Genomic DNA, 16,820 nt, shown 5'->3' on the forward strand with positions numbered 1-16,820 from the left:
AAAGACAAGAAACCCAGTCTATATTAGCAACCCCCCAAAGAAAGTGATTATACTAGCAACAGTAATGCTTTGTAATACTGGTCTTTTGAAGTAAAATCTTGCCTTCTGCAGATATATTTTGCATCTTTTAGCCTTGGCTCCACTGGCAGCTGTTCTTACTAACTAAGCTTAAAAAAAAATACTGGCAGACCTTAAAAGACTATAACAAATATTGTTGAAAAAATAATCAGCCTACACAGAATGTTAAGTCAATGCTATAGTGGAATAGTAGAGTCAGGCATTTATATCTGTTATGTTAGACACGTATTCATGACCAGCATTTGTGTGAGGATAATCATGGCTTTATTAAAGCAGCTCTCTGTTTTTATTATAGAAACTTTGCAAGAATCTTTTTTGGGAATAAGTGTTCTCATGATTTCTGTGTTTTTCAGCACCCAGGGCTTAAAAATATGCATAAATAAAATAAATACAATAAAATAAAAGAAGACTTTTGCCAAACACAGTCCAATTACTTTTTTTTCCCTATAACTCCTTCCAGTTTAAGAGAGGTGCCTCCTTACCTGATGTGCCTCCTTACCTCCCCGACTGAGATCTGTTCTCTGAGACTACAATAGTCATCAAGGCTAGTGTGCTGCTGAACTATGAATGCTCAAAAAGCTACAGACCAGAAAGGAACTCATAATAGAATCCCCAGTGAAGAAATTAACACAAACAACATAGGAACAACCGGAAGGGACCTTTGTGTCTTGGTACCGTCTCCTAACTATCCAGCTTTAGAAATAGGCTTTTAAATGTTATTCAGACAATGCTACAAATTAGGGTTGCCAACTTTCGAATCGCACAAAACCAAACACCTGTGTCCTACCCTTTTCCTCGCCCCTTCCCTGAGGCCCCGCCCCTGCTCACTATATCCCCCCCTCCTCCTCCCCGTTGCTTGCTCTCTCCCACCCTTGCCCACTTTCACTGGGCTGGGACATGCATCAATATTTGTACCAAACCTCAAAGGGTTTGATTCTAATATGCCTCAAAACAATGCTTTTCATCTGAATCTTGTTGGAACTGTCTGAATCTCTTGGGTCTGCAGATTTGGAATGGAAAACTTATGGGAAGTGAGCTTCTTGCAATACTTCCAATTTTCCAGATCCTGGTAGGGTGGAAACTCCAAAAAAATAGACATTCTTACAGTATTACAACAGCTCCACTTATTACTGCCACCTGGAAGTGCAGAGATACCAAAAAAAAAAAAAAAAAAGGGAGGAGGGTCGGGAAGATTAACCAATTTTTGTACTTAAAAAGGTGTTATTTATTTTAAATTTCCAGGAAGTTCTTATAATATTTGAACAGCTCATCCATGCTTAGTAACAGGTCGATCAAAATGGCTCACAGATATCAATCTTCGGTATAAATTGTCCTCATTTGAAAACTGTAACAAAGCAACAGAACAAACAGAGGCTCCAACATTAGAACCACACTGTGTCAGTGGAATGGGATCCCTTTGGCTACATCTGAAGCTTGAATTGCTTTGTTTTCTTTCAAGTGCCCATTTTACCGGGGCAGTAATTTCCAGGATCACTTGAAAATTGAACTGCAGGAAACAATCTTAGTATTGGCAGGAAGATGGACTAGATGATCACAGAAGCCTTTTCACACCTCTGACTCTTATTATTGTATCAGGTTTTAGTACAGGCAATGCTCAGCCAGCCATTTTAAATTTAAAATAATGAAAGTTTAAAAGCCTCAAGGTGGCTGTGGGGATTCTCTCTGCAGATGGCTAGCTTCCAAGGGCCTGATTACCCCTCACTTACACCAATTTTACACTGATCTATCACCAACGATTTCAGTGCAGTCCCTCATAATTTACTCTGGTGTAACTGAGAGGAGAATGCTAAGATAGCACTGGAGAAAAATTTATTGGAGAAACTTCTGAAGCTTCAAAAGCTTTTTATTTTAAGATTATATATCAATCACTAGAAAAAGCATTACATAGCAAATCCATGTGTTGCGTACATACATACACTACAACTACCAGCTAACTACACGCAGGTGGCATCGGCACATGCACATTTAGGTAGTACATTACGATCTGGTATAGAAAGGTTGGAGATGATATGGTTTATTACACCTCCTTTTCTGTATACTAGTACATCACAAATGGGAGGCTGTTGCAATTTCTGGCTTTCCAGATATCCATCAATACCATTTTACAGCCTCGTAGTTGTTAATATGGACCTGTCTAACGCTGACTAAGAAGAGAGCGGCACAAATCACTGAGTGATATTTCAAAACAATTCTGTCCTTGTCTAGAGAAAGAAACGCACCGACTTGACTACAGGGACCACGGGACATGCACATGATACCCTTCACAGCTAGGTTTCTGTTTGGGAAAGTCCACTCCCCTTTAGCAAATTAGAAGGAATTATGACAAACAGATCAACTCACACAAATGCAGTCAGAGCATTAATACAACGTATGGACTGAAAGCCTGGTTTTGGCAGGAAGGGAGAGCCACATTATTTTAATACAACATCTTACACCCAGCAGGACACCAAAACCCTTAAAGACACAAATACAATGGGCTTGATTCTGTCAAGCCAGGGGTTGGAATGTCAGGGAGTCAGTTCCCCGATTCTTAGGGCCAACCCGGACCCCCGTGAAAAGTGCAGTTGCTTCCTAGCAGATCCTGAATGGGTCCTACACCAGTGAAACAGAGGCATAATGTACTAAACTCTGACGATACCATGACCCCACACCCTAACATGACTCTTACACTATGGTGCGGGGATAGCAGATACAGGGACTGGAGCTAATACATCTGTACCAGCAGAGTTCCCCTCTGAAAGGGGAATTCTCTGTTGGCCAGTTGTGTGGCCTGTTCCTGGTGCCTTTGTACCTCCCAGAATGACAAAGTGGGGCCAGATGAAATTATAGAATCTAGCCTTAAATGTCCAGGATTTGTCTGATTGTTTTTAAGAAGGGAAGCAAAGGGAGGCCTCAACCCACGGGATTTTAAAAAATTGACTTGACAAACCCTACGTAGTGTATAACAGAGAATAGTTCTGTATGGGAGATGGATTTGTTGGCCTACAATAATAATTTTCCTCTCTCTCTTATGTCTATTATTCTATGATATTGGAGACAAATCTCTCCAGCTGAAACAATGAGAGTTTTTTTTTTTTCAAGTTAGGCAATAATTATCCAAATGAGAATTGGACGAAGATAGTGGGTATCATGCACCCATTCTTACACAATATGCCATGAAGAGATTTTAACAGCCACAAGTGTTTAAGGGTTTACATATCACCAAAAGAGCATCTCCAGGAGCATATAATAGCCATGGTACCCTCTTGGGACTAATTTATAGAGACAAGTACCAACTATGTAATTATACCACAGTTTCCTGCAGCACCTGGGGTTTCCTTGGAGGGCTCCCATCCAAGAACTGACCAGGCCCAACCCTGTGTAAACTTCAGAAATCTAACAAGAACTCAGCATCTGAAATGTTCTGAGTTATTCAGGGCAGGAAACCAGATGATGTGACTATACCAAAAACTAGCTAACTCCTAGCCACTAGAGGGGCTGCTGTTAAAGCAGCATGACAAATGGAAAAGATTGGTAAGGCAAACAGGCAATATTTTGGAGAGTCTATGAAAGGCTCCATTATTCATGTTAGATCCTGGCTGAAAGAGGAAAACAGCCACCCAGACTGAGCAGGCATCGCCATAATCAATGAAAGGGGAATGTTCAGCCAACTCTACTTCTTATGTTACATAGCTCAACTCAATCAAGGGAAAGTGTGCAAGTCCTGAGCACATGCATTTCCAAGTAATGCTGCACACTGATCTGGCAACTCTTGAGCATACGTCCTCCAAACAATGCACAGGATGTCTGTGTTTCGACAAACTTAGATATATTTTCTTACTTGAACAGGGAAGCACTGCCAAGGAGAGAGACAGAGAGTCATTTAATTGCAATCAGAGACACGGAATTCAAGAAAGATTCTGAACAACAAAAAAGTAGCATGAGGAAGCGAGATCTACATCTCTCAATCAAGTGCTATTCTGTGCCATTTTAGGGACAAAAGTTTGATACAGGTCAGTGTTTCTTGTTATCCTGGGATTTATCATAATCTACATAGATTACATGCTGACTCTGCTGGCAGAGGTGACCCATTGCCATATAATCATCTGCATTAAAATTACTCAGAAAAGGTGCTGCAGATATTTTAGTAAAGAAAGGTTTTCTGCTTTTTGTTGGAAAATAGTTACAACAAAAAAATTCCAAACAGCCAACAGCCACAGAGAAATTTCTACAAAGGACAGTGTAATTAATTATGTAAATATTCAGTGTAATGACACTGCATTATCGCACGTCACCCTGGCACGAAAGCCATGAAATGTGGCTCATATCACAGGGCTCTTAACAAAATTATAGATAATACTCATTTTGGTGCATTTGGGAAGGAGTGTGGGTATTTCAGAGGTCTTTATTAGTGCTTCTGAAAGAGTGATATCCACATGTTCATATTAGTCTTAATTTATTACAATATACTGATAAAGGTAAAGTATTAAAAAAAGAGTGTCTTATGAAGTTCAGTTGGTGGTGTGGAATATACAGTACAGCAGGGATGTGCCAGCAGCACTGTGACTAGGCTTACATTTAAACTTTGCAGTTTGATAGGACTTAACCACAGTTTTATTTACATATAGGAGTAACTGGGTGAAACTCCATGGCTTGTGTTATGCAAGTCTGACTAGATAATCTAATACTTTCTTTTGGCCTTAAAATTTACATCTAATATCTCCTGTACAAATGTAAAGTGCAGGGTAAGAACTATGATAGTTGTGCATTTTTAAGAGAAATTTGGTTAATGGGTGAAATTTGGGGAGATGTCTATAAAAGAATAAAGAGTTTAGAAAAAACACAGCAATTTGGGAAAAGTTGGGTATGGAGTCTCATCGTTTTGTCCAAAACCCTTTTGCATGCATGCACACAGATATACATCTCAGAGATATGTCATAGTTGCCAGGCATGTGCCGAATCTTGTTCTGATTTTAAAATGTTCAGGAGTTACAGCCAAAAAGAGGTTTTGCTTCATAAAAGCTAGCGCTGCCAACAGCTGCAGGACAAATCCCCCGTTCTCATTCTGAGCCCTGATCTGCGGTTCCAGAGGAGCTTTCCGGCAGCGGACAATGACCGTGCTCATGGGGAGTGAACAGACCTGCTCTGGTGCAGCCATGCAAGGAAACAGCGATTTCCCTACACCCCCCCCCAGGGTACACCCCCCCTGAATTTTCCCAACACCCCCCCTAGTTTTGTGAGCTAGTTACATACCAATTTAGTGACTGTTTGGAAATCTGAATTTAAACTGAAACATTAATACAGACTTTAAAAGCTTATATAGTGTATGATAAAATATGTGTATCTGAAAAAGTATAATAGATTTGAAAAGTATGAACATAGACTTGCTTCCTTATACAGCTGTTTTTTTATGATGTCAGTGCATTCATTTCGGTGATGTTGGCCAACCTAATAATTTCAAATGCTGATTTGTAAGCAAAGTCTAAGGCTATGGCTACACTTGCACTTCAAAGCGCTGCCGTGGCAGCGCTTTGAAGCGCTAAGTTTAGTCAAAGCGCCAGCGCTGGGAGAGAGCTCTCCCAGCGCTGTCCGTACTCCACCTCCCTGTGGGGAATAACGTACAGCGCTGGGAGCCGCGCTCCCAGCGCTGGGGCTTTGACCACACTGGCGCTTTGCAGCGCCGCAATTTGCAGCGCTGGAGAGGGTGTGTTTTCACACCCTGCTGCAGCGCTGCAAATTTGCAAGTATAGCCATGGCCTAAATGAGCTCTCCCTGACAGCTAGCGATGAGCTGGGGGCTAAGGCTTCTGGGCCAGATTATATTTACATTCACACCTAATCTACCTAGGTATCCAGCAAACAGAGCTGTGTTGTCCAAGTGATAGATTTTGGCTGGGGTTGGATTACAAACCACTTGAATGTGGGGGGAAAAGGGATGAAATGTTGTTCTTATTGTATGAGTAAAGGGCAGTAGAACTGTGCTTAGCCTGTGATGATTTGAAGGCATCAAGAGAGAGGGTGGGGACCTGTCCCTCTCCACTGTTTAAAGACAGAGCTGATTAGGCTCCAATAGATAGTCTTTTGTTCTGTTAAGTGACCACTGCAGTTGAAATCACTGACAATGAGGTCTAAGTGCTTAGTCCTGTTGTGGGGACAATGTTCCTGTGGGGGCAGTGTTTTTGTGTAAGAGACAGCCCAGACTGCACTAGCAGCAAGGTTCCCGCACTGAGAGCTCAGCTGAAATCACTGAGAGCTGGTGGAACCTCAAGAGACCAACTCGCAGTGGTCACAGTGGTAGGTGACAGCAGAAGGTGACTGTGCAGGGCCATTGGCAACAGAGCGGTGGAGTGAACGGTGGCACAACGAACAGCCGTGGCCAGAGCAAACTGTGCCTTTTTGTCCCCCACCTGGAAGGTGTACTCACGTGAAAGCACCTCTGAACTCTGAGTCTCCACTGACCAAGGACAACACCGGTGAGTGGAGTGGTGGAGGGAAAAGTGAGGGGCATGTTAAATAAACATTTGTTTGTTGGACTATATTTTAGTCACTTTGCTCCAGAATGCTGGATTTGTGACTGGGAAAGGAAACTTATATAAATATGTTTCCCAGTAGGCCAAGATTTTTAAAATGCAGTATTTTCCAAGGTTGTTATCTCACATTGTTGCTATCTTGGGAGGTCATTATGTTGGGGAGTTTCTGTCCTAAACATTTTTATTATAATTAATTTTTACATAAGAATGGTCATACTGGGTCAGACCCATAGTCCATCTAGCCCAGTACCCTGTCTTACAACAGTGGTCAAGGCCAGGTGCTTCAGAGGGAATGAATAGAACAGGGAATCATCAAGTGATCCATCCCCTGTTGCCCATTCCCAGCCTCTGGCAAACAGGCTAGGGACCCTCTCATCCTGGCTAATAGCCACAGATGGACCTGTTCTCAAGGAATTTATCTAGTTCTTTTTAAAATCCTGTTATAGTTTTGGTCTTCACAGCATCCCCTGGCAAAGAGTTCCCTGGGTTGACTTTATATTGTGTGAAGAAATACTTTCTTTTGTTTTTTTAAAATCTGCTGCCTATTAATTTCATTGGGTGACTGCTAGTTCTTGTGTTATGTGAAGAATTAAATAAAATTTCCTTATTCACTTTCTTCGCACCAGTCAAGATTGTGTAGACCTCTATCATATCCCCATTAGTCATCTCTTTTCTAAGCTGAAAATTCCCAGTCACTTTAATCTCTCCTCCTGTTTCATACCCCTCATCATTTTAGTTGCCCATCTCTGTACCTTTTCCAATTCCAATATATATTTTTTAGGATGAGTGACCAGATCTACACACACTATTCAAGGTGTGCACATACCATGGATTTATATAGAGGCAATATGATATTTTCTGTCTTATTATCTATCCCTTTCTTAATGATTCCCAACATTGTTTGCTTTTGTGACTGTTGCTGCACATGGAGTGGATGTTTTCAGAGAACTATCCACAATGACTCCAAGATCTCGTCCTTGAGTGTTAACAGCTAATTCAGATGCCATCATTTTGTATGTATAGTTGAGATTGCTTTCCAATGTGCATTACTTTGCATTTATCAACACTGAATTTAATTTGCCATTTTGTTGCCCAGTCACCCAGTTGTGTGAGATCCCTTTGTAGCTCTTCACAGTCTGCCTGGGACTTAATTATCTTGAATAGTTTTGTATCATCTGCAAATTTTGCCACCTCACTGTTTACCCATTTTTCCAGATGAATATGTTGAATAGGACTGGTCCCAGTACTGACCCCTCAAGGATACCACTATTTATCTCTCTCCATTCTGAAAACTGATAATTTATTCCTACCCTTTGTTTCCCATCTTTTAACCAGTTACTGATCCATGAGAGGATCTTCCCTCTTACCCCATGATGGCTTACTTTTCAAAAGTCAATTTAAATTAAATACATTTTTTTAAAATTATATATTTTTTTAGAAATCTAGATCTGTTATGTGTTTTGGTGTAACTTGCATTTTCCTTATGTTAAATTTGCATTATCCTAACAAAACATTTACTTTGTTCACTTTCTTCACATCAGTCAAGATTTTATAGACCTTTAGCATATCCCCCCTTAGTCATCTCTTTTCTAAGCTGAATATTCCCAGTCATTTTAATTTCTTCTCCTATTTCATACCCCTAATCATTTTAGTTGCCCATCTCTGTACTTTGTGCATTTCCAGTATGTCTTTTTTGGGATGAGGTAACCAGATCTGCACACAGTATTCAAGGTGTACATGTGCCATGGATTTATATAGAGGCAATATGATATTTTCTGTCTTATTATCTATCACTTTCTTTAAAAAGCAAAGGTTTCAGAGTAGCAGCCATGTTAGTCTGTACTGCAAAAAGAACATAAGCTTTTGTGGGCTACATCCGATGAAGTGGACTGTAGCCCACGAAAGCTTATGCTCAAATAAATTTGTTAGTCTCTAAGGTGCCACAAGTGCTCCTGTTCTTTTTAAAAAAGCAAACAGAATGTTGGGAATCACTGACTGCCGCTGCACGCTGAGTGAATGTTTTCAGAGAACTATCCACAATGACTGCAAGATCTTTCTTGAGTGTTAACAGCTAATTCAGACTCCTTCATTTTGTATGTATAGTTGAGATTGTTTTCCAATGTACATTACTTTGCATTTATCAACATTAAATTTCATCTGCCATTTTTGTTGCCCAGTCACCCAGTTTCATGAGATCCCTTTGTAATTCTTCGCAGTCTGCCTGGGACTTACCTATCTTGAACAGTTTTGTATCATCTGCAAATTTTGCCACCTCACTGTTTACCCATTTTTCCAGATCATTTATGAATATGTTGAACAGCACTGGTCCCAGTACCGACCCCTCAGGGATACAACTATTTATCTCTCTCCATTCTGAAAACTGATAATTTATTCCTACCCTTTGTTTCCCATCTTTTAACCAGTTACTGATCCATGAGAGGACTTTCCTCTTACCCTATGATGGCTTACTTTTCAAAAGTCAATTTAAATTAAATACTTTTTTTTTAAATGTATGTTTTTTTAGCAATCTAGACCTGTTATGTGTTTTGGTGTAACTTGCATTATTCTTATGTTAAATTTGCATAATCCTAACAAAACATTTACTTTATTCATATATTTTTTATATATCTCATTGGTCCTGACACCCCCCCTGTAAATTCGAACACCCCCCCTAATTTCAATTCCTGGGGAAACCACTGCAAGGAAAGGAGAGACTTCTTGCTTGTCCCTCTGCTATTGCAAGCCAACGAAAGTCTCTCTGAATCTGGCACTCAAGGGGAAGAAAAATGATTGTATATAGGCAGGGAGGGGCCAAAAATGGGACCAATGTCATTATATTGTGGAGGAGGGAAAGCCACACCATGGAGGACTAGGCTTTATGGAAAGGGCAGGTGTTGGACTGGTAGTCCTCCATGGGGAGAATCCCATTTATTTGGATCTCCTGGACATAGACCCTGGAGAATAACAGCAGTCTCACAAGGTAGAAACTGGACAATCTTGCTGCACGTAAGTGAGGCTGAAGGAAAGGGAGTGCCTTTCTCCCACAGCAGCAGCAATGCATCAGGAAGCACAACAGCTGTGTTGTCAGAAAAGACCAGGATACTCATCAATGTTTCTGTCAGCCTCATAAGCATAATGCCGCTGCCACAGTCCTGAGCCACTGAGAGATGCCCATCTCCCTACTGCATTCAGCCCTATTGCATGCTTTGAGAGGTAGGGTCTCTAGCCTTTCCAGGAGCAGAGCCATCATCAACAATTTTCTATTTTAATGCAAGTTTTCTTAAGAAATAAATGCATAAAAATAGGAAACAGGAAAGAAAATATCTGCTATTACACCATATCAGCAGAGCTATTTCAAAGTAAAATGCTTTTCAAAGGGTTCTATGAGATCTCACTGGTGCTTTAAAGATAACAAAATTTACCTTAGAAAAGGGGGGAAAAAATCTCATTCAGGTACTATGGTTATCAGTTAAAAAAAAGTAACTGTTTAGAAACCATTCAAAGCATACCAACAACACATGAAAAGTATCAAAGGTAGAAGGAATTGTACTAGATGTTAGAAATGATTTGTATTTCAAATACCTCATGTGGGTGGAGTGTGGGAATCTTTTAAAAATATTTCTGCTGTTGTTTTTGTTTGCTCCTGCTGGACATTTCTGAATTCCCTGATTGTACTTTTACTTTTTCCTTATTGTTGGGTCTGAATAAGGTGGCTTGAAAATATATTTTAGCATCCCTTTCTGTGCTCTTGCCAATCTTTCTAAACTTTGACATAAAATAAAACAGTGTGAATATTTTATAAGTGTTCATATTTTGAACTGATAAACAGAGCAACGTATTGTATGGCCTGCTTGCTTTCCTTTTTTGTTTGTTTGTATTTAAGGGTATTTTTGATCTCTTCAAAGCCTACGGGAGATGTGGCATTTCGCAGTGCATCTGGAATGATTTTTTAATGATGCTCACCTTTTAGAAAAGTCAGGGGTCTGGTGCTCAATAGACCAAGTTAGTCTATTAAAACAATATAAGCTCCTCAGGACAGGGGATGCATCTTTGCTGGCTTCTTACATGGCAGTAGCTGTAATGGGGCCCATCACCCTTTCCAGGGGATAAACTCTAAACTTGGGAAATGCTTACAAGGGGCCTGATCCAAAATCAAGTCAATGGGAGTCTTTCCATTAACTTCAGTGGCCGTGATTCAGGCTTTCAATCCTGGGAAAGAAGCAGAACCAGCATCAACATCAGGGATATTAGAGGCTGGTTGGAGAAAAGGTTGTGGTTGCTGTTGTTGTTGTTCAGTGGTAAAATCCTGACCCCATTTAAGTAGATGGCAAAATTCTCATTCTCTAGGAGCCAGGATTTCACCAAAGGAGTTCCGAGGAGGGGAGAACAGAGGTTGTATTTTAATTTTCTTCAAGCCAGTTCATTCTTCCCACCCCGGTCCATTACTGAAAGGGGCTCTGTGCATTACTGTTACAGTTCTGGCAAGATAGCAATGTTTCACACTTAGTGGCTTTAGAGAGACTGACTGTACAGACAGACAGCATTAACAAGCCCCAGGGCTAGTTAGTTATGCCTCCCCACAGTAAAGGATAATACGCAAAACAGGACAGAATCGCTAGCTGGGAAGTAGCTGTGATAATCCCCACTAAATCTTGTAGTCCATTGGAAACATTTTACATCAGGGGGACAAAGTCAATTAAGCTGAAGAATCTAAAAGTTCTAATTGGTTATTAATACAGAGGCTCCTTATTATGCATTCACCCGAGCTTAGATGAATTCTTATAAAGAGCATCACTAGGCTGCTGGTAATGCTGAGAAGAGCTTTGGTATATGCAAAAATCTACATCTATTCATGAACATGTATTTTGCAAATGAATGAGAAGGGTGAAAGCTTCTTATTTCCATCTAGCAAATCCCATCTTGCCATTTCAGGAGCTCTGAAACTTTTTTTTTTGAAGGGATGTGAGAAAAGATTGTCTTATCTTCTTCCCATTCACAATCATGTGGCATCTATATGGCAACGACAGCAAGTTCTTAGACTGAAAAGTAAAACTAGGAATGTATCTGTGTATTTTAACTGTTTTCAGTTCATGTCTGAGAAGTGGGTACTTTTGTTCTTCATTTAATCTACTCTCATCAGTTCAGTTTCCCTCAGCTAGAAATAAGGAAGACAGTCAGCTCTGCGCACATTACTAGCAAGTGCTCTGTGGACCATCACGGACTATTTCAACCCTCCCTGCCCCCAGTTCTGCTGTTGTATCACAAAACACAAGAAACATGCCATTGATAAACCAAGAAACTCCCAATGCTGCACAATCAATGATTTCTTTTGCAGACTATTTCACAAAAAAGTAGAGCTAATTTATTTTTCATCCTTGGACAATCTTATTCCATATTGAAAAGCAGCAGCAAAAGAGATAGGTTTGGAATTACATTGGAAATTCAAAGTTTTGGTAGTTTAATTTTTAACCCCCTCCCACCTCCAAAGTTTTGGAGATTGTCAACTGTTTCTTTGTATGCAGGGATCATCAAATGTCCAGCGGGAACATTTTATTTGAGCACAGATCACTCGCCTCCCACAAAACACAACTGGTCTCTGTGTGATCTGAGGAAATCTCACAACATCCGACAATAAATCAAGAGTAATTTCCAGCCAGTCTGTAACTGGTCCCATTCGTGTAAGTAACATTTCAAGGCTGTGAGACTGGCATATGTAGGATACATCTGTGCTGTGACATTGTGGCAGAACAACTCAAATTAAGGTCCTGATCCTGTAGCTGGCTTCACATGAGTGGACCCAACAGGATTCTGCCTGAATCCTAATAGTAGAAATGCTCATCCTAAATCATGGAATATCAGGGTTAGAAAGGACCTCAGGAGGTCATCTAGTCCAACCCACTGCTCAAAGCAGGACCAATCCCCAGACATATTTTTGCCCCAGACCCCTAAATGGCCCCCTCAAGGATTGAACTCACAACCCTGGGTTCAGCAGGCTAATGCTCAAATCACTGAGCTATCCCTCCCGCCAACCATGTCTTGCTATGGTTTGATCCTGCAAGACACTGAGCACTTTGGTTTCCATGCAACAAAGAACTTACATCCTTAACTTTAACAGGGCTACCTATGCACTTACAATTAAACATGTGCTTGTGTACATTGCTGAACTGGGACCTTTAATGAGGCCCTTACATTTTCTTTTATCTTAGACTTTAAGTTTTAACTTAGTTTTAATTTATTTTAACATTGATTAAAACAGAAAATAAACAACAACAACAAAAAACCCTCCGTGGATACAAGACAGTTCTGCAATCCACAGATTAAAATATGATCAGAGACATTATAATTTATCTTGTGAAAAGGAGCATTTAAAATATAATTATAACAATGCACAAGAAGAAAAGAGCATAGTAATTAAGAAAAAGTGATTACTGTGCATAAGCAGTAGCTGATTTCTAGGCCACCAAACTTTTGCTGAATTAAATGTTTTGTTTTGTTTTTTAAAAAAGAGAATAACCAAAAGCATTAGTTCACACTATGGACCAGCAGGATGTAAAACTGTTTAACTGTTTTAATTTTTTAAGTAAAATGAGGATCAAAAGTATCGGAAACAGAAACTAGCTCAAGTCCTACAAGTTAATTTGGTAAAAACATTCTGCCCTAAATTCTGTACAATAACGACCTTATCTGCATCTGGTGCAAAACAGAACAACTCTATTCTCTTGAATAGTGTTACACCAACTCACTCCAGCTGAGGATCTGTTCATCATAATACAGTCTGATAATTAAACTTAGTTTTTTGAAGCCTCTGCCTTTTCACTTCTTCTATAGAGAAAAGCTCAATTTTAAAGTTAATTGCTTCTGAAGCACTGCTCATATATGTTCATTAAAGCTTGTCAAAGTTTTTCTGTCAAAACTGGTTTTCAACAGAAAATACTTTTTTGACCAACATGAAAAGAAAGCCTCGATAGAAATTTTAGGTTTTTTGATGAAAAAATATTCCAAATGAAAAATTTCAAAATGGTTTCAAAATTATTCAGAGACTTTCATTTCAATTCAGTGTGTGTGCGTGGAGGGGGGAGGGACCCACTAACTTTTTTATCTCTTCCCCTCCTTCCCCCAAACACACACTGTAAAAGAAAAGAAAGAGAGAGAGCGCGCGCTCAAGAGAGAAAACAAGTTTATTTCCCCTACACATTTACTCATTTCTTTCTTCTTCTTTTTAAAAACCAAAAACCAAAAAACCAAAACAAAAAAAACCCCACAACTTTTTTCCAGTGGATAAAAAGAAAAAAAACCGTTTATTTTCCTGTCATTGAAATATAACATTTTTCATTGAAAACATGCAAAAATTTCAAAAGGAGAATTTTTCACTTTTTCCTCAAAATATATGTACTTTTAAAATCAATTGTACTTCTTGTGACATTGCACTATGACTAGTTTGCTGCTGTTCAATGCAAATGTAGAAGAATGTAACTGCTTTCCGGCATTCTTTGTTACTGATACTACTTTATCTAAATTATTCAATAGTCCAATCACAATGACATCAGCTACTAAGACTTGATGTTGAGTTGGTTCACACTAAGTTAAAAGGATAACTGTTAAATAATAAAATAATTTAATGTAATTATAGTGCATTTGTAGAAATGATTTATAAAATCTATATTCAAAATTACAAAAAGTTACCAGACAAGATACCACGGTGAAGAGTGGCAGCAGAAATCCTTAAGTTATACAGATGACAGTACAACAAGCAGTCACTAATTCATGCTCAAATGCTTCCTCGCCATCTCCTGCAGCGGAGACACATAGGGCTGCTATACGTACAGACAACTGTAAATAATGTTCTGCTGTCTTTTAAACTGTCTGTGGATTTATACAGTTCTAATTCTGAAACAAAACAATGGGTTAATGTTGCTTTTGGTTTCTACTGAAGGCCCCTTTACTATATGATTGTATAATGTGGGGAAACAGCTTTATATAACAGAAAAGTACCCCAAAGCGACAATTAAAAAGAGAACAGCTGTTTGGCTAGAAACAAAAGAGTGAATAACTTTTGATAAACTATATTATAGCTTAAGTAATTATCTCCAGTTCACATCTCTGTCTTAAGCAATAGGAAACCATCCTTTCATCTTTTTTGTAGCAATTCCTTCCAGAGTGCACGAATACATTAGAAAAGGAAAGTAAATCTCAGAGGAGAAATATCATGTCAAGCAGCAAGCTGATGTTTCGATTCTAGAAACACAAATTATTTAGAAAAGATAAAAGAGTTAATTGTGTGTGTACTTTGGGGGAGCCAGCATGGCAGCTAAGGAGCTCGAGCCAGCTCTTATTTCAGTCAATGGAGAGACTCCATCGACTCCAATGGAGGAGAATTGCCAGATGTCCGGTTTTTAACCTGGCAGTGTCCGGTTAGCTATAGAAACTGACCTCTGCCACCGGGAGGAGGGGCGGGGGAGCAGCAACTGCTACTGGAGCCTGGAGGAGCACTCAGGAACAGTTCCTCTGGCAGAGAGAGGTACCGGCGACTCCCCCGTCCTGCACTGAGCATGGGTCTCCCCTCCCCTGTCCTGCCCCACTCAGCCCCCACCCCCAGAGTGTGGTTTTCCCTCCCTTCAACACCCTGCCCAAGTCACCGCCACCACCAGAGTGCGCTCTCCCTTGAACATCCTAACCCAGTCACCCCTCCACCCCTAGAGCCCTGCTCAGCTGGCAGGGGGACAGAGGTGGAGAATGCAGAGAGTGATGGGGTGGGAGGAAGAGGAGCGGGTGGGGGCAGGGCCTCGAGGGTAAGAGGTGGAGCAGGGGGCGGGGGAAGTTCTGGTGCTCAGTGTCCGATTTTCACAGATTAGAAAGTTGATCACCCTACCATGGAGGTTGGATCAGGCCTCAATCAAAACTGTGCTTAATCATTTCATTGTGGAAACCCAAAGAAGTGTTTGTTAGAACTGGCTAGAAACTGGAATTTCCATTCTGCAAAAAATTCTGACATTTCTAAATTGGTTTTCATTCACAATCAAATGAAAAAGTTGAAATTTGGAAATTGCTCTCCAAACAAAAATAAAAAAATGATTTGGAACTATCAAATGTTTCATTTCAATACTGTCAAAATGTTTTATTTTTATAATGTCAAAACATTATGATATAAATATTAAACATCATATATCTAATATTAAATGTAATATTTAAAATATTTTGATATAACAGTCAAAACAAACAAGAAAGTCAACACAGTTCCTGCAAAATGTTTGGTTTTGACAAAACTTTATTTTTCCAGGGAAAACGATTGCTTCAATTTTTTTTGACCAGTTCTACTGTTTCTCCCCTCTCAGATGCGTAACAGGAACTGATTCTGAACAGGATTAAACAGATTTATGTGGGGGAATTGTATTCCAGAGCAGGCACTTCAGTGTCTCAACAATAAGGAGTTCTTGGATTTTTCTTTTATATTAAACTATGGGTGTGAATCAAAGCCCATTAAAGACTCCTGTGACTTCAGTGGGATTTGGATAAGGCTATTTTGAATGGAAATGTAATGAACTAAAAATTTCTTTCCTGTTAAGCACTTGTGTTGATTTTGGCACCAGCCTCAGAGGCCTTGGATGGGAGAGATTACAAAGTGTAGCAATTCCTTCTCTCGCCACTTTCATTGCTTTTGTGTTAAATATCACTTTGCACTAACAGTAACACATGAGAAACTTTAAACCCATCTAATCTTACGTTAAATGTTTCTTTGGAAGGGGAAGGGCATACTCACATTCTGAAAGTGCTGGTCAAATGTATGTTAATTTTACAAATGTAAAAGTCCTTCTAAAGACTGATTCTCCTCTCACTAATGTATACACTAGTGTATATCAGGAGTAACTCCACTGAAGTCAATTGAGTTGAATCAGTGCAAAACTGGTGTAACTGTAATTGAGAGCAGAATCAAGCTATGTGCGCCATTGTGTGGAACTAATGACTTCTGACGTTACTGGTAGAAGGGGAGGGTTACAGGAGTGATCTCTTATGATGTGTCTACACTTTGAGCTGGACGTCTGATTCCCAGCTTGAGGAGATATACTTGCAGCTGCTCTCATCAACCTAACATGCTAAAATTAGAGTGTACCCATGGCAGCGTGAGCGGCAGGATGTACTAGCCACCCCTAGTATGTGCCTAGGGTCTCAGACAGGTATGTACTCAGGGCAGCTAGCCCATCCCACTGCTCGGCCT

General features: G+C 39.9%; 1 protein-coding gene across 9 annotated transcripts in view; it reads right to left on the bottom strand.

Annotated features, from left to right (window-relative positions):
- The window catches only part of RBMS3 (RNA binding motif single stranded interacting protein 3), a 939,633-nt gene that overhangs the window by 105,060 nt on the left and 817,753 nt on the right, over positions 1-16,820 (bottom strand). The gene's annotated exons all lie outside the window — the stretch shown is intronic.

Source organism: Mauremys mutica, chromosome 2, assembly GCF_020497125.1.
Source record: "Mauremys mutica isolate MM-2020 ecotype Southern chromosome 2, ASM2049712v1, whole genome shotgun sequence".
In the NCBI taxonomy this organism is placed as follows: domain Eukaryota; kingdom Metazoa; phylum Chordata; order Testudines; family Geoemydidae; genus Mauremys; species Mauremys mutica.